The sequence below is a fragment of the Zea mays genome, chromosome 4, assembly GCF_902167145.1.
Source record: "Zea mays cultivar B73 chromosome 4, Zm-B73-REFERENCE-NAM-5.0, whole genome shotgun sequence".
NCBI classification, from domain to species: domain Eukaryota; kingdom Viridiplantae; phylum Streptophyta; class Magnoliopsida; order Poales; family Poaceae; genus Zea; species Zea mays.
In genome coordinates this window covers 145,528,311-145,546,979 of record NC_050099.1, presented here as the reverse complement: position 1 = coordinate 145,546,979, position 18,669 = coordinate 145,528,311, and the positions used below count along the sequence as shown (strand labels likewise).

The 18,669-nt window shown below is 47.2% G+C and overlaps 1 long non-coding RNA gene across 1 annotated transcript; it reads left to right on the top strand.

Annotated features, from left to right (window-relative positions):
- Positions 1-15,891: 15,891 nt before the first annotated feature.
- On the top strand, positions 15,892-16,647 carry LOC103653778 (uncharacterized). The gene is made up of 3 exons (XR_565703.2): positions 15,892-15,984; positions 16,080-16,149; positions 16,605-16,647. It is a non-coding gene; the product is annotated as an uncharacterized lncRNA (long non-coding RNA).
- The last annotated feature ends 2,022 nt before the right edge of the window (positions 16,648-18,669 follow it).

The following is an 18,669-nucleotide window of genomic DNA, read 5'->3' as shown; positions in this document are numbered from 1 at the left end:
ATGATCCCGTGGAAAGGCGCAGCGCCTGCCCGGACCGAGGACAGATCAACACGCAGGAGCCCGAGGGTCTCAGCGTAGATGATGTTGAGGCTGCTGCCTCCGTCCATGAGGACCTTGGTGAGCCTGACGTCGCCGATGACGGGGTCGACGACGAGCGGGTATTTCCCCGGGCTCGGCACGTGGTCGGGGTGGTCGGCTTGGTCAAAAGTGATGGGCTTGTCGGACCAGTCTAGGTAGACTGGCGCCGCCACCTTTACCGAACAGACCTCCCGACGCTCTTGCTTGCGGTGCCGAGCCGAGGCGTTCGCCGCTTGCCCACCGTAGATAATGAAGCAGTCTTGGACCTCGGAGAACTCTCCTGCCTGGTGATCTTCCTTCTTGTCGTCGTCGCGAGCCCTGCCACCCTCCACGGGTGGCTCGGCCCTGTGGAAGTGGCGCCGAAGCATGGCGCACTCCTCAAGGGTGTGCTTAACGGGCCCCTGATGATAGGGGCACGGCTCCTTGAGCATCTTGTCGAAAAGGTTGGCACCTCCGGGGGGTTTCCGAGGGTTCTTGTACTCGGCGGCGGCGACAAGGTCCGCGTCGGCGGCGTCGACAAGGTCCGCGTCGGCGGCGTCGCGTTTCGCTTGCGCCTTCTTCTTGCCTTTCTTCTTGGCGCCGCGCTGAGTTGACGCCTCGGGGGCATCTTCCGGTGGGCGGCCCTGGGGCTGCTTGTCCTTCTGGAAGATAGCCTTAACCGCCTCCTGGCCAGAGGCGAACTTGGTGGCGATGTCCATCAGCTCGCTCGCCCTGGTGGGGGTCTTTCGACCCAGCTTGCTCACCAGGTCGCGGCAGGTGGTGCCGGCGAGGAACGCGCCGATGACATCTGAATCGGTGATGTTGGGCAGCTCGGTGCGCTGCTTCGAGAATCGTCGGATGTAGTCCTGGAGAGACTCTCCCGGCTGCTGTCGGCAGCTCCGGAGATCCCAGGAGTTCCCAGGGCGCGCGTATGTGCCCTGGAAATTACCGGCGAAGGCTTGGACCAGGTCATCCCAGTTGGAGATCTGCCCCGGAGGCAGGTGCTCCAACCAGGCGCGAGCGGTGTCGGAGAGGAACAGGGGGAGGTTGCGGATGATGAGGTTGTCATCGTCCGTTCCACCCAGTTGGCAGGCCAGCCGGTAGTCCGCGAGCCACAGTTCCGGTCTCGTCTCCCCCGAGTACTTTGTGATAGTAGTCGAGGTTCGGAACCGGGTCGGGAACGGCGCCCGTCGTATGGCGCGACTGAAAGCCTGCGGACCGGGTGGTTCGGGCGAGGGACTCCGATCTTCCCCGCTGTCGTAGCATCCCCCACGCCTGGGGTGGTAGCCTCAGCGCACCCTCTCGTCGAGGTGGGCCCGACGGTTGCGGTGATGGTGTTCGTTGCCGAGGCGACCCGGGGCCGCAGGCGCTGTGTTGCGCGTGCGCCCGGTGTGGACCGAGGCTTCCCGCATGAATCGAGAAGTCGCGGCGCGATGTTCCGAGGGGTACCCCTGCCTTCGGGAGGCGGAGCTTTCGGCCCGTCAGACCGCGGCATCCTCCAGGAGATTCTTGAGCTCTCCCTGAATTCGCCGCCCCTCGGTGGTTGATGGCTCCGACATCGCGCGGAGAAGCATTGCCGCTGCAGCCAGGTTCTGGCCGACTCCACTGGAAGTGGGTGGCAGCCTTACCCTGACATCGTCGGCGATGCGGTGCTAGATACCCTGGGGTAGATGACGCACTTCTCCGGCCGGATGTTGGCCCGCCTAATCCTGCCCGACGTCCCGGCGGATCGGCTCAAGTGTTCCTGCTCCCTCGTCGAGCCTGGCCTACACCCCGCGAATTTGCTCGAGCTATGGGTCATGACCCCCCGCCGGAACGGGGACCACATCTAGCTCCCGTAGGATGTCAACGCGAGGCACAGGCCTAGGGAGATCACCGTTCTCCAGCATACCAAGATGGTTGCCTTTGGAGGGACCCCCTAGATCGACGTGGAAACATTCATGACTTGGGCCGCAGTCCTCGTCGCCGAGGCTGCGGCTACCGTCAGAACAGTCGGAAAGGCAGTAGTCGCATGTGGTCATGAAGTCCCGCATGGCACTGGGGTTACCAAGTCCAGAGAAATCCCAACAGAAGTCGGGCTCGTCATCTTCCTCGGACCCCGAGGGCCCATAGGTCAAGACGTCCATCAGCCGGCCCCAGGGTGACCGCATACGATACCCCAGAGGGTTTGGACTCGCCTCTACGAGAGCGTCCGCCAAAGCGAGGTCGCTTGGCGGGTCGAGGCTGAATCCAAAAGGCGTGAGATGGGAATCGGTGGGTACATCTTGGTCGACGGGCGGTGACGAAGTCACGTCAGGGACTGACTGCACCGTCGTCTCAGGTACGAGGGTGATGCCCAACAAGCCTTTCGCGAGCGTGCTGGCGTCGTCCGTTTGCTTGGGATTGGCGTGTTGTGGGGAGACGGCGCTCGTCTTTGTCTCAGACGCGAGGTCGATGCCCGACGTGCCCCCCGTTGGGGCGCCGGCACCGTCGACTCGCTCGACAGCCGACGAGGTGCTGCCTCCTGCTTGGCCTTGGTTGCCCCGCCTCCTCCTCCGTCGGCGGGGGAGGGAACGGGGTGAGCTCGAATGTTGTTCTTCCACCACACGGGGGAGACGTCGTCGATTCCGCCGCCGGCGGGCGGGCTGTCGGCCGCCATTGTCGCTGTCGCACGGCGGGGGAAGGAGTATCATGTCGTAGCGGCCGTCGAGGGACATGAACTCAAGACTCCCGAAACGGAGCACCGTCCCGGGCTGAAAAGGTTGCTGGAGACTGCCCATCTGGAGCTTGACGGGAAGCTGTTCGTCAACACGCAGCAGGCCCCTACCTGGCGCGCCAACTGTCGGCGTTTCGAAACACTTGGGTCCCTGGACCGACGAGTAAACTGTCACCGCGTGCCCCAGCCCAGATGGGTCGGCGCGAGACGGAGCGCGAAGGGGGGAGGCAGCCGGAGAGGAGACGAGTGTGAGAGGTGGAAATCCCGCGGCCTTCGTGTTTGTCCCGCGCCCAGGTCGGGTGCGCTTGCAGTAGGGGGTTACAAGCGTCCACGCGGGAGGGAGCGAGCGGCCTCACGCGAGCGCCTGTCCCGTCCTTCCCCGCGCGGCCAACCCTCTATAAGAGGGCCCTGGTCCTTCCTTTTATAGGCGCAAGGAGAGGATCCAGGTGTACAATGGGGGGTGTAGCAGTGTGCTAACGTGTCTAGCGGAGGAGAGCTAGCGCCCTAAGTACATGCCATCGTGGCAGCCGGAGAGGTTTTGGCACCCGGTTCGTGTGGTGTCGTGGCCGTCGGAGGAGCGCTGGAGCCTGGCGGAAGGACAGCTGTCGGGGCTGTCGAGTCCTTGCTGACGTCCTCTTGCTTCTGTAAGGGGGCTGAGAGCCACCGTCGTCATAGAGCGTGCGGGGCGCCATCATTACTTGTCTGGCGGAGCGAGCCAGATGGGACGCCGGTCTTGTTCCCCGTAGCCTGAGTCAGCTTGGGGTAGGGTAATGATGGCGCCTCCTGTTGACGTGGTCGATCCATGCCCTAGGTTGGGCGATGTGGAGGCTCCTCCGAGGTCGAGGTCGAGTCTGTCTTTCGAGGCCGAGTCCAAGCCCTGAGGTCGGGCGAAGCGGAGTTCGTCGTCTTCCGGGGCTGAGCCTGAGTCCGAGCCCTGGGGTCGGGCGAAGCGGAGTTCGTCGTCTTCCGGGGCTGAGCCCAAGTCCGAGCCCTGGGGTCGGGCGAAGCGGAGTTCGTCGTCTTCTGGGGCTGAGCCCGAGTCCGAGCCCTGGGGTCGGGCAAAGCGGAGTTCGTCGTCTTCCGGGGCTGAGCCTGAGTCCGAGCCCTGGGGTCGGGCGAAGCGGAGTTCGTCGTCTTCCGGGCCTGAGCCCGAGTCCGAGCCCTGGGGTCGGGCGAAGTAGAGTTCGTCGTCTTCCGGGGCTGAGCCCGAGTCCGAGCCCTGGGGTCGGGCGAAGCGGAGTTCGTCGTCTTCCGGGGCTGAGCCCGAGTCCGAGCCCTTGGGTCGGGCAAAGCGGAGTTTCCTATGGCGCCTGAGGCCGGGCCTGGCTGCTGTCAGCCTCACTCTGTCGAGTGGCTCAGCAGTCAGTGCGGCGCAGGCGGCGCTGTCCTCTTGTCAGACCGGTCAGTGGAGCGGCGAAGTGACTGCGGTCACTTCGGCTCTGTCGACTGGAGGGCGCGCGTCAGGATAAAGGTGTCAGACCACCTTTGCATTAAATGCGCCTGCGGTTTGGTCGGTTGGCGCGGCGATTTGGCCAAGGTTGCTTCTTGGTGAAGACTGGGCCTTGGGCGAGCTGAGGGTGTGTCCGTTGCTGGAGGGGGGCCTCGGGCGAGACGTAGATCCTCCGGGGTCGGTTGCCCTTGCCCGAGGCTGGGCTCGGGCGAGGCGTGATCGCGTCCCTCGAATGGACCGATCCTTGACTTAGTTGCACCCATCAGGCCTTTGCAGCTTTGTGCTGATGGGGGTTACCAGCTGAGATTTAGGAGCCTTGAGGGTACCTCTAATTATGGTCCCTGACACTATCCTTTTAAAAAATGGATGTGAAACTGTGATTTCTGAAAATGCGATGCAAAGGCAAATTCTGAAATTGTTATTAGCATCAACACCAAAATGATTTTAGGCATGTCGGCACCAAAATGTTTTCAAGTGTGACTGACAGCAAGAATCATTGAGATGTGCACATTGCTTCAAACAAATGCCTATGCACAACACACTTAATTCTTTTCTCTCAATGCAATTCAGCACATGTTACTTCAAACAAATGGTTGTGCACATTCCAGTTTTATTAGTATGGCTAAGAAAGCCGCACAAAAGAGGCAAGCATATTGCATGAATTAGTAACTTATCATTAAACTTTAAAGATCAATACTGATTATGACTGAAAATCTATTTAACTTTGATTTGTTTTGTTACAGGGCTCGACTGGTGATTTGAATCTTTGACTAAAGCCATGTCTCAGAATAATAGGAGTTGGATGCGCATGCACTTCACGACAAATGAGTGGCAAACAAATTTCAGAAAGTTCATACAAACTACATTTGGTGGCACTACTAGAGGAGAAACTGCACCATGCCCATGTTCAAGATGTCGATGCATGTCTTACAGAACACAATCTCAGGTTCAGAGTCACTTGGTTATTAGAGGGTTTGATGAGAGCTTCATCGAAGAAGGAATCCAAGCAAATGATTCAGATGAGGGCAATGTTGCGGCAGTTGTCAATAATGATGAAACAGGTGACAGTGGTTCTGTGACCGAACTAGTTTCAACGCTAATCAGTGGTGTTATACATGAAGACATCATAGGAAATATTAATGAAGAGCCAAATGCAAAAGCAAACACATTCTTTAATCTATTAACAGAGGTGAAGAAGGAATTGTATCCAGGATGCAAGGAGGTCACTAAGGTATCTTTATAGTAAGGCTCTTTCAGATTAAATGCATGTTTGGTCTTAGTAAAAGTGCATTAGCGGCCATACTTCAGTTGTTCCGGTTTGTTCTCCTAGAAGGCCACTGTGTTCCGGACACATTGGATAAAGTACAAAAGGTTATTCATGACCTTGGCCTTGACTACCAAAAGATACATGCATGTGTCAATGATTGTTTGTTGTTTCATAAAGAATATGCAGCCATGGATACATGTCCAACATGTGGTAAGTCTAGATGGCAACCAATGATTTCTGGGCATCACAAGGAGGCAACCAACAAGCGTGCCCCATGGAAAATCCTAAGATATTTAGTTATTCCTCGATTGCAAAGGTTGTATATGAATCCAACCACATCTGAATATATGCGTTGGCATAAGGAGGGCTTAGTCCAAGATAACAAAATGAGGCACCCTGCTGACTCTAAGGCATGGAAGCATGTAGATAACATATACAAAGATTTTGCTTCTAATCCTCGTAACATTCGATTGGGTCTTGCATCTGATGGTTTCAATCCATTTGGGATGGTAAATGTTGCATACACTATATGGCCTGTCATTTTAATCCCTTACAACTTGCCACCTTGGTTGTGTTTGAAACAACCTTTCTGGATGTTGTCAATGTTGATACCCGGTAAAAACTCTCCAGGAAATAATATTGATGTATATTTGCAGCCTCTGATTGATGAGCTCAAAGACCTTTGGGAAAAAGGTGTTGAGACATGGGATGCCAAGGAGAAGAAGAATTTTAATTTGAGAGCAATTCTTCTCTGGACAATTAATGACTTTCCAGCATATGGGATGTTATCTGGCTAGAGTACAAAAGGCAAGTTCGCATGTCCATACTGCCACAAGGATACAAACTTCTTATGGTTGAAATGTGGATCCAAGCATTGCTACATGGGGCATCGTCGCTTTCTGCCTATGGATCATAGGTGGCGCAAGAACAAGGCCAGTTTCAACAATACTGTAGAAACCAGGGAGACTCCAGTGCCATTGAGTAGTGAAGGGGTTCTACAACAATATGAAAGTTTTGAGCAAATCACTTTTGGGAAGTCTACTAGGAAAAGGATGCGTGAGGAAGAAACTAGATGGCACAACTGGAGGAAAAAGAGTATTTTTTTGATCTACCTTACTGGAAAAAATTGCTTGTAAGGCATAATTTGGATGTGATGCACATTGAGAAAAACATTTGTGATAGTATATTGGGGACTTTGCTAGGTATGGAAGGGAAGTCAAAGGATAGCGAGAAGGCTCGACTTGACATGGAGCATTTAGGCATCAGGAAGGATCAACATGTTGTGGTCGGGAATGGAAAATACACATTGCCATCAGCACTTTACACATTAGGTAAGGATGAGATGACATGGTTATGCAAATTTCTAGAAGGTGTGAAGATGTCTGATGGTTATGCCTCTAATTTTAAGAGGAGTGTGGATGTGAGCAAGTGCAAGGTATCTGGTCTAAAAACTCATGACTATCATGTTATTTTTCAGAAGCTATTACCCATTGCAGTTCGCAACGTTTTGCCAGAAAATGTTGCTCTTCCATTGATTCAACTTAGTAGGTACTTCAATGCAATATGTTCAAAGGACCTGAGTGCTGAAGAGTTAGAGCAGTTGAGCACCTCGATTCCTGAAACCCTTTGTCGGCTCGAAATGATTTTCCCACTAGCCTTTTTTGATATAATGATTCATTTGCCGATTCATCTAGCTGAAGAGGCTAAACTTGGTGGACCAGTGTGCTATAGATGGATGTATCCAATTGAGAGATACTTACGTACTCTTAAAGCCTATGTACGGAACAAAGCGCACCCTGAAGGCTCGATAGTTGAGGGATATATATTGAGTGCATGACATTTTGCAGTCGCTTCTTGCAAGATGTGGAAACCAAGCTTAATCGTGCAGACCGTCATGAAGCTGCTGCTGTGAATGAACCACCATCTGGCCTAAGCATATTTGCCAACATTGACTACACTAAGAAAGGATTCACTGTCGAGTCACTTTCTAGGAGTGAGCTGCAGCGGATGAGGCACTACATATTACAAAATTGTGATGAGGCTACTCCATGGATAAAGTAAGATCTTATTTCAAACTCTATATTTTGATATTATACATTGACATGTTTCATAAAATTTGATTTACCCGAAGCCCTCTTTTAAAATATTGTAGCGAGCATATGGACGAACTAAAAAATTGAAGTACACAGAATGTTGATCGAAGGCACAAGGAACAATTTGTAGGGTGGTTCGAGCGTAAGGTGGGTTGTGAGTAATTTGTTTTTTGTAATGGCATCCACTAACTACTGCTCAGTATTATATTTGCAAATAACTTAAACATATTTTGTTGGCTGCAGATCAGCAAACTAAATCAACAAGGGAAGACAAGTGACCTGCTCTACACACTTTCACAAGGACCAGACCATCGAGCTCGTGTTTTCAACAGATGTTTCATCAATGGTTTTCTTTTTCGTACAGAAAAGATAGAGCAGAACCTATGCACACAAAATAGTGGAGTTGTTGTGAAAGGAGATGAAAGCTCCGGTAATATTGACTGGTACAGTGTGATTAAAAAAATTATTGCACTAGATTTTCCTCAAGGTAAGGAAGTTGTCCTCTTTCAGTGCAACTGGTTCCATGTTCCTACTGCCAAGAACAAAGGAAGAGGCTATCAAAGGGATAGGTATGGAATTATTGATATTGATAAAACTCGGTTGTGCTATTTAGATGAGCCTTATATTCTTGGTTCACAAGCTGAACATGTGTTTTATGTCAATGGCACAAAGAAAAAAGATTGGTGCACTATTGTAAGAATGAAACCCAGAAATCTATTCGCCATGCCAGAATCTGAAAATTCAGAAATTGATCTTGACTCACTGGACGTGGGGTTGGAAGGCATGAGTGTTTCAGGCAGCGATGACGTATTGGTGCAGTGGAGAAGGTCTGACATGGAAGGTGTGATCGGTGATGCTTGTGTCATTGAGAAGGCACTTGCTGAATTTGTAGAAGAATCACATGATATTGGGTTAGCAGATGAGGAGGAAGAAGACGACACGTACATTGATGATGGATATGTAGCACCTGTGGACTCTTCACGCGACTCAAATGATGATGATTTTTTTTTGTTTAAAAGGAAAGTGGTTGTAATACTATGGTATTTCATTCAAATGACTGTTTGTAATACTTTGGTGATTTATACCAAAGTGGTTGTAATAAATCAAATGAAGAGTCTTGATCTTAGATGATCAGATCAACAGATGGATCCATAATTTTTTTATGATTCAAAAAATGGATATGGCTCAAACAATGCATCCCAATCTGATTTTCCTTCATCTATGGCCTACAATTAGTTTTCAAGTAAATTTGATGTAGAGTACAACACATACCAATAACAATGATTTTAGTGGAAAAGCAATAATCGTTGTGCAGACATATTAACTAAGCAGGCTCATGGTCGTACAACACATACCAATAACAGTGATTTTAGTACAACCATAAACAAGCCTAGAAAGAAGATCGCTAGATGGATTAGGACCAAGACCACAAATAATTTCCTAAGTTTTCTGCCAGAGGCCAGATTTACGAACCCCATCGCCAATGGGACAAATAGCTTCAATTTGGGTTTGGGTGCTCGGTTGCAGGAAGATTACATGTGTATAAAAACTTAGCATTACATCGGATCGAAATACATGTAGCCAAATAACTTCAGTTAGGGTTTGGGCACTCGGTTGTAGGAAGAGAAGAAAAGGGATGGGCATACCTATTGGATTCTCGTCGCCAGCAATGGGTCCGGCCAAAAGATGGTCACCTGGCCTAGGGCGGCGTATGTGTGCTCCCATGCCTCCGGGACGCGGCCCTCATCGCCCTCCTCCTCCTCGTCCTGGAGCGTGTAGAAGCCAACGGAGGAAGAGAAGGAGGAAGCGGACCTGATCACCTCGCCTGCTCTCACCTCGGGCACTTCCCAACCCCACCGCTCCGGATCTACTCGACGTACGCATGGTCGGCGGGGTATGGCTAGTTGGCAGCGGGAGCATGTGGGGGTAGGGGGCTCGGGAGACGGGCGTGCTGGGTAGGGGGCAGACTTCGATGTCTTCGAACACGAGGGGTGCGGGGGCATGGCACAGAAATTCTAAGGACTACTCACCAATTTAAAACTACTACACGATTTATCTCTTTGCAACAAAGTTTCCTTGAGAGAGTGAGAGATAATAACACAATAAGTTTGTCGTAGTCTACGACAGAACCTATACGCCATGTGAAATCCGGCCTGTAGACTCGGCAGCTCCATGCGAATGCGTCGTTGTCCTCGACACTTATTACTCCCCTACCCCGTACGCCATGCGAAATCTGGCCTTCGCGCATGCTAGGCTTTTTTTCCTGGCACTTGCAAGATTTGGGGCCTAGGTACCCGTGGATTCCATCGGTCCTCCCTACGCCGCCCACACACGCTTCGCTTCGCATCTACACCATCCAGTGGCCTATACCCGTGGATTCATCTGGTTCGTCGTGCATGCATACAGATTCATCATGTTCGTATTCCGGCTCTTGCTGTCGGCGAGAATCTTTGTCCCTCCAATCGTGCTTTTGCAGATTGAAACGTGGGTGCGTCAGGCAAGTGCCTCAGTCTTTTTCAGATTAATTTAGTTTTTCACCAGCAGATCCCTTTATTGCTTCACATGCATGTAAGAGGCAAGAATAAGAGTCACATGAAATTGTGGAACTACAATAAAATAATATGTTCATATAACCGTTAGGTGGCAAAGCTTCTCCCAAGTACATGGTACCCACAACATATTCAGTTCTGATCAATAGATTTTGGTTGTCATGACTTTAGTGGATAGCGGCTTATTTTTTGATAAAAAAGAAATTATGACTTCTTCATATGTATAAGATTAGATTGAAGATAAACTTTATATTAAAAGCATCGATACTCGATTCCCACGATGGCGATCTCTCGTCGTAGCTACTAGTACTCTAGTAGGGAATCCCACGCACGGCACGGCAACGATCTGCCTCCTCGTGTCCTTGCACGCGTCCTACTCAGACTCACACAACCGAGACATTAAAAACATCAGTAATGTTGCTACTCTCTCATTTCCTGTTGTTAAGTTTTTTCTATCAAATTCGTGTTTAGTAGTCTGAAAAGAGGAAATGAAAATTTTGAAACAAAAACACAAGAACAGAGAATGTAATTAAGTCTTTCCTGAATGCAAACCTCAATCTGATATAAGGCGTTTCTATTTTTGATATTTATGAATTACCGACTGTTTGCCGACGTTTCTGAGTGTTCACCCATAACAATCACCAAATTCATGGAGTCTTGCTCTACGATAAAAGCAAGAATACGAGTTTGCTTGCATAGCACATTCCATATATCTTATTTACGCCCTATATGTGGCTGGTCCCGGTCTCCTCGTGTAGTTGTAAATTGGTGAGCTTCCACGTATATTATTTCTGTTCCTACTCCTATGGAGAAAATCCGTTCTGGCCATGCCTTCACGAAGGAAATTCGACCTTCGCGCGTGCTAGGCTTTTTTTCCTGGCACTTGCAAGATTTGGGGCCTAGGTACCCGTGGATTCCATCGGTCCTCCCTACGCCGCCCACACACGCTTCGCTTCGCATATACACCATCCAGTGGCCTATACCCGCGGATTCATCTGATTCGTCATGCACGCATACAGATTCATCATGTTCGTACTCTGGCTCTTGCTGTCGGCGAGAATCTCTGTCCCTCCAATCGTGCTTGTGCAGATTGAAACGTGGGTGCGTCAGGCAAGTGCCTCAATCTTTTTCAGATTAATTTAGTTTTTCACCAACAGATCCCTTTGTTGCTTCACATGCATGTAAGAGGCAAGAATAAGAGTCACATGAAATTGTGGAACTACAATAAAACAATATGTTCATATAACCGTTAGGTGGCAAAGCTTCTCCCAAGTACATGGTACCCACAACATATCCAGTTCTGATCAATAGATTTTGGTTGTCATGACTTTAGTGGATAGCGGCTGAATTTTTGATAAAAAGAAATTATGACTTCTTCATATGTATAAGATTAGATTGAAGATAAACTTTATATTAAAAACATCGATACTCGATTCCCACGATGGCGATCTCTCGTCGTAACTACTAGTACTCTAGTAGGGAATCCCATGCACGGCACGACAACGATCTGCCTCCGCGTGTCCTTGCACGCGTCCTCCTATGGAGAAAATCCGTTCTGGCCATGCCTTCACGAAGGAAATTCGACCTTCACGCGCTTGAAGAAGCGACCTTCGCGCGCTCGAGAAGAAGGTATTTCTTTCGGCTCCATGAAATTTGGGCTTGCTAAATTTAGTGCCAGTTTTCGACCAGGCCCAAGATTAGTGCCGGTTTTCGTCGGTGCGTTGTTTCACTGCCTCACCGGCATATATACATGGAAACAAAAGTTGATTAGGGAAAGAGAGAGAGAGAGGGAACAAGATTACAAGACCAGTCGACCATGCTTAAAATCTACTACTACTAGCAGATCTTATATCCCATCCCTTATTTCAAACTTCTCCCTGTAAATAGTATCAAATAGTCCAAATCACCTATTGCAGTATGTATATAAAATTTGCTAGTTGCAGAGTCGTACATTCTCTCTATTTAAAACTCTCTTCTATATACAACAACAACCAATGAATTGCAAATACAGGCAAAAAAATATAACTCCGCTCGCCCTTGACAATGTGCAATGCAAGCACTCCATCTGGCCTGATCCATGTGACCAGATCCTCAGAAAATGGCAATCGTCGACAAAAACAAAACAAAACCAAGCAGAACAAGGAACCAAAGAAAAGCTTCGTCCGGGTTTCAAGCGACGGGAGGCAACGTTCCCAAATGGCAAGGTTCCCAAATGGCAAGGCGCAAGGGCAGGCATTCCTCATTCCTCCTTCCTAATCTGCTGTACTGCAAGCGACGGTAGTAGGCGGCGCGGCGACAGCATGAGCGACGGGAGGCGTCGCGGTTTCAGGTTGAGGTACACGCCGCCCCCAATCTCCAAGCTCCGTCCTGGTTTCAGGTTGAAGTACGTGCCGCCCCTAATCTCCATTGCCAATCTCCGAGCTCCATACAGGGACCGCCGGACTGGGAACAGCAAGCGGCAAGGCAGCCGGGATCGGGACAGGGACCGCCAGACTGGGACGAGCAGGCACGCACGCACGTACGTACGTCGTTCTCTGCTTGGCGCTCAGTTTATCTCTGCTTGGCGCTCAGTTTATCTCTGCCTAGTCCCTGACTCCCCATTCATCTCTACTAGTCCCTGACTCCACATTCATCTCTACTAGTCCCTGATTATATTAGCCCTGTTGCAGCGTAGAATTTTCTCCGGACATGTCTGCAATTCGTAGGAGACTACAGTGACCAATGTTACATGGAACACACTTTTTCAGAAAATTAGCCCTATTGCAGCGTAGAATTTTTACCACCATTGCTATTACACACTGTATCGTGTTTTGTCACTAAAATTACTGCACATAATTCAATAAACTAATCTATTGTTATACTTACATGATTTTTTCGTTCCCTGTCCTATCAGCATCTATTTTCCTAACCTATGATGACGACTCAAGGAGGTTTGCAGCCGACAAGCAATGAAGCTAATCTGTGCACCAACGACAATGGTAGCCAACTTGGTACACGGATTGTGGACGAGATTATGGCTGGGAAGAACGTCTTCTTTGATCTTCCTGACAAGTAAAAATCTATCTACCCATATTGTTCTCTACTACTTTGGCCTTGGCGCATATCATAATTATAGTATATTGTTTTTATAACTCTTAATTGTTGAATGAAATCTTTTACAACACTTTTTTAGTCATTGTTTGCTTAGAATATATTTGTGTGGCAGGTTGACTGGTGAGATATGGACCTTGAAATTCCATTGCATTGGAGCACAACCTGGAAAAGAAATTGTCACAGTAAATATTGATAAAGCTTATGTTGCCTTTTACAACGTGGTGTACATAAAATCGAAACTTGGATATTCTGGGAGGGACTTCTTGTTTTACAAGAAACGATGCGGCATTGATCGATCCAGGCTATTGGCACTTGATTACATCCACCAAGAAGAGGCCATGCTGTCTGATAACATGGATGAGAGAAAAATAAGTTTTGTGCTCACAAAAGATCCACCCAGTGGTCTAGAGGTAAGCATAACTCCCATCAAGTGTCCAAGGCAGCGAACAAATGTTGATGAAGAAACTATAGAAGTGTCGATTGATGCATATAAGGAGTGGCTTGCAATACTACAACATGATAATCCAGAAACGGGTAAGTTAAGATGTCAAACTCATTACATTAAATACATGATATGTTATAGTTTCCACAGTTGAACTTACATATTGTTTAAGTGCAGATTTAATGGATGACTTCAAGGAGGATACGATCAAAACATATAAAGAATGGTTAAGGCATCAAGGCGATCTTCCAGATATCTGTAATTTCTTTTATTTACAGCGTACTAACATATAGTGTATATTTTCGCAAATTGTTATAGATGTAACTAATGCCTATGCTATCTGCAGTATTGTATGAACGACAAAGCAATGATGACCTAATATTATCAGATGAAGAAATTCATGGCAGCAGCAAACCTACTGCTAATTGGCCATCTCATGCTAGACGTCATAGAAAAAGAGATCCTGGTATTTTTTACTAAGAGTGTTTTTTATTCAAATGTTGCAACCTTCTACTTTGAATATTTCTACCCATTCAGATGTTATTGGTATATATGTAGATAACGATGGAGTCTTCAAAAAGGAGGGGCATGGTACCCTTAAGGGTATAGCAGTAGCCACCAAGCGAATCAAGAACGGTGATCACAAACTTAAGATTGAATTTTCATCTAAGCTTGGAGGTCCCGTAGGACCAAACACTCGCACTTTTGTGGATGAAATCGTATTGTTTACAAAGAAAAATGCACCACTCATTGGAGTGAAAAAGTGGAAAGATATAGAGCTCAATGTTAGATCTTCTATAGCCTCTGACGTACTGGTATGTGAAATTTCTTTACTTGAGCCCTAACAGTTAGCTAGAACTATTAGTGGTCTACTATTCCCAAATTACTAGACAATTAACCTTCTCTTTATATCAAAACTGAAACAGCGAAGGTGGGAGTTTCCAAGCAATGAGGACGCGCATGAAAAGATCTGGTCTATTGCCAAGGAGAGATACAAAGGAAGGCGATCAACTTTAAGCTCAACATACAAGGCATACAATAGTTATGCTGAAAGGATGAAAAACAAGCCTAAAGATGTAGACATCGTCGAGTGGCATTACATGATGTTGTATTTTGGATCTGAGACATTCCAGGTTTGTTGTTTCATTTCCTTTACTTTAACGATTGGCACTTGCATAATATGGATGATTCTAGCGATTTATTTATTAATTCATTTCCAACTATTATTATTTTCTAGAAAATAAGCAGCCGGAACTCGGAAAACCGTCAGAAACAAAGAACGAAGCATATAATGGGTTCTAGAACCTTTTCCCAAATAAGCTTTCAACAGGTAATGATATGGCCACTACTTTATTTTCCATGATTAATGACAAACTTGTATGATACATTCTTCACATTACATAGAGATCCAGAAACTGGTATAGAACCAACCGATATATCCCTTTGGATGATTACTCATTGTAAAAATGATGAATGGTCGGAAGAGGCTTCACGTGGCATTTATGTGAGTAAATCACAAAGCTTACTACTAAAACATACTTTAAAATACTGGGCATGAATTTTTATTTGAATTGAGCTAACTTGAACTATATTGTTCTTTTCAGGAGAAGGCAACTGAGAAAATTGTTGAGAAAATGTATCAAACAGAAAGATTTGATCTAACAAGAGAAGAGGAAAATGCTATTTTCCAAACAACATTCAAGGAAACAATAGGATGTAAGGCAAACAGACTTCATGGTCATGGGTACCTATCAAGATATCCAACAAGAAGTCAAGTGATGGAATCAAAGTTCCTCGAACAAGCTCGTGCCACAGTTGCAACCAACCAAAAGAACATTGAACTCGAAAGTTAGGTCCAGTTGTTAAATGAAAAACTTGCGTGTGAGGTTGCAGAACGAGAAAGAATACTACAGTAAAAAATGCAAGCACTGCAAGAAGAAGAAGAAAGAAAAAGACAAGTGCTTAGAGAAGAAATGAGGCAAGAAATGGTTGCTGCCCTTGCTGCTGTAGCACAACAGGTATAAAATTTGATATTTTTATTTTTACCATCATTGCTATTAGAAACTTTTGCAACATAAATTGTTTGATCAATTGTTTAATGCAGAGCAACCGTGAAAGCACCACTCCAATCGATCCTTCTTCCGTTGTCCCTACTAAACCTCATGAACTCATCCCAGCTGATCCTCCTGCACCTGCACCAAGTAGTGCAAACAACGTTCGTACACCAGACACAAACAATAAGAAAGATAATATGCCAGCAAACTATATTAGCTCTTACACTCTAAGGAATGTTGTGACAAGACGTGTGCAGGCAAGGGGCAACAAAAGAAGCGAATGTGTATGGAATGCAAATGTTCTTGCATTATGATCATATAAACTGTTTTACAACATTTTTTGATAGTTTTGTTTTTGTAATCCTGAATATGATAATAGGTACAATCCGCAAGTGCAAGCGAGAAGCAAGGTAGATCAACTTAAGAAGCTCTATCAAAGTGTGTTTAAGGTATATCCACAATCTATTTTTATTTCTTTTGTAGTTGTGCATGCAATGAATTTTAGTAGTCTAAACAGATTTTAGTTAACCATAGGAGCAGTACACATGTTTGTGGCTCTGTGCAGCATGCTTATTTGGTAGCTTGTTTTCGCTCCTGTTAGGCTCGTGTTGCAGCTGCCTTCTCTGGTAGAGATAGAGTAGAACGCTTGCTGCTCGTGCTTCCTGTTTGTTGCATGCTACTGTTTGTTGCTTGCCGCTGCTAGCTGCGTGCTGCTGCGTGTTGTTGCTGCAGCTTGCTGCATGCTGCGTGTTGCTGCTTGCTGCTTGCTGATGGTTGCTGCTGATGCTGCTTGCTAGGAGTTGTGCTGTAGCTGTAGCTGTAGGCACTACAGTTGTAGTCTTCCACTAATGATTAACCAAGTTATTGTAGCTTTACTAATTATTGTTTTGAACACTTCCAACAGGTTCCTTGTCGTCGTGATATCGTCGTCAGCCTAGCTAACCATCTCTTGCATCAATGGAGGGGATGGAGGGGTACACGATGGCAAAAAAACTTCCAATAATTTGCTAGTTCTGAGTAGTTTATTATCTATGTTATCACAATCCAAGCTAGTATGAGGTAATGAGGATGTTGTGATTGTGAGCTATGTTATTAAATTAATTTGTATTTGGCCACTATTTATTTGGTGCAACCTATTTGTTACAACTTATAGTATGGATATAGTTAATATATGAGACAAGAGACAAATATTATGGTTGTCAATTTTGGTTCTGACGTTACTGATGTAAAATATAATTCTTTTGCATAACATTTTATACCCAATAGAATTGCAAAATGCATTGTCGTATAAATTGTGGGTTTGAATATATGTAAATACAACGGTTTTATTGGTTGTTGTATGGTTCAGCTGCAATGATTTTTTTGTTGCAATAAGATGTAATTACCATGGATCTATTTCGTTGGGATTTCAGTAGTCGCAACCTTTTCTTCTTGTTGCAACATCATTAGTTACGATATTTTTTGTTGTTGTTATAACGGTTCTTACCACAGATAATTTTTATAGCAAAAAGGTCATGTAGCCATGAGACACATTATGTTGCAAAATGATCAAATGCAACGAAATTATTTGCATGGCAATACATCTTATTGCCACGAGTCACTTGTGTGGCACTAGTGTTTTGTTGCCACGAAGCATCTTGTGGTAACAAAGCCATTTGCAACAAATTTAAACGTGGCATTAACACTTATTACCATGAAATATGTTGTGGCAATAGAGTATTTAGCAACTATCGTAACTGTTGCAATATAACTTATTGCAACAGAATAGTCCATTGTAACAACGAACTACTGCAACACTTGAATACGTTGCAAAAGATGTAGTAATTGCAACAGAACATAAAATTATTGCTATAGCCTATTGCCACTCTGTTTTCTGCAACAGCAGGCAACGACAGTTGTTCTATCGCAATTGGTGCCTATCGCAACGATTTTTGCCCATTGCAACAAAGTGATTTTTAGTAGTGGTAGTTGTAGCTGTTCTTCGGCTGAGACGCCGATGACTTCGCCGTCCTCTATTGCGTCTTCGCCCTCTGGTGGAGCGAAGCCTGGGGGTGGTGCTTGTGGTAGTCCTCCGGAGCTGCAGGTGCGTAGGGTGCCTTCGGGAGTGGGGTGTTCGTGGCGCTGTCTCTTGCTGAGAGCTTCGTCTTCGCAGGCTTCTTGGGGGTGTTGTTTGCGAGGGCCTTGCCTTTTTTCTCGGCTAGCAGCGCTGCCTTCGCTGCTTCGTCGACGGATGGGGCTGCCTTCGAACTAGCTCTCTTGGGTGCCATCGCGGGTGGTTTGTTTGTAGCACGAACGGTGGGCGCCAAATGTTGGAACTTGCTCTCCTGGGCAAGTAGATCCAACGGGGAAATGGAAAGAGTGCAAGCAAAGTTTAATGTGGGATGACAATTGCTCTGTTAATCTGGTCTCTCAAGGGCACTGTACTGGGGTATTTATAGGTACCCGAGTGTCTAACGTCACAAGGCAAGGACGTTTATGCCCTCGGGTACCCGGATTATCCCCAGAATATTCCCATAAAGGGAGGTTACAGACCATCATTACAGAAAAGCTATTACAGATGAGGCCCGTAACATGCTTGTCCACGCGGGGCCCGTTACAGTGGGCCGAACCCCACGTGGGCCTCTGGGCAAGATGAGGACGCGGGACTAGCAGACTTCGTCGGCGTGTGGCCTTCGTCTTGCAATGGAGAGGACAAAGGGCAACCGAGCCGGTCATCTCGCATTCGTTGGTGTAGAGAGGCGACGAAGGCTTCGAGCGAAGGGTAGCGTCTTCGCCTTCGCCCCAACACTGCTGCTTCTCTGCGGTACACCGGACAGTCCGGTGCGCCTAGCCGTTGGGCTGACACCGCAGGTGACCGTTGGTACGCAGGCTTTTCACACCTGACAGTCCGGACTCCACACCGGACAGTCCGGTGGTCTCCTCTCCACAGTGCCACCTGGAACTAGCCGTTAGGGTTCCTGATCCTGGTG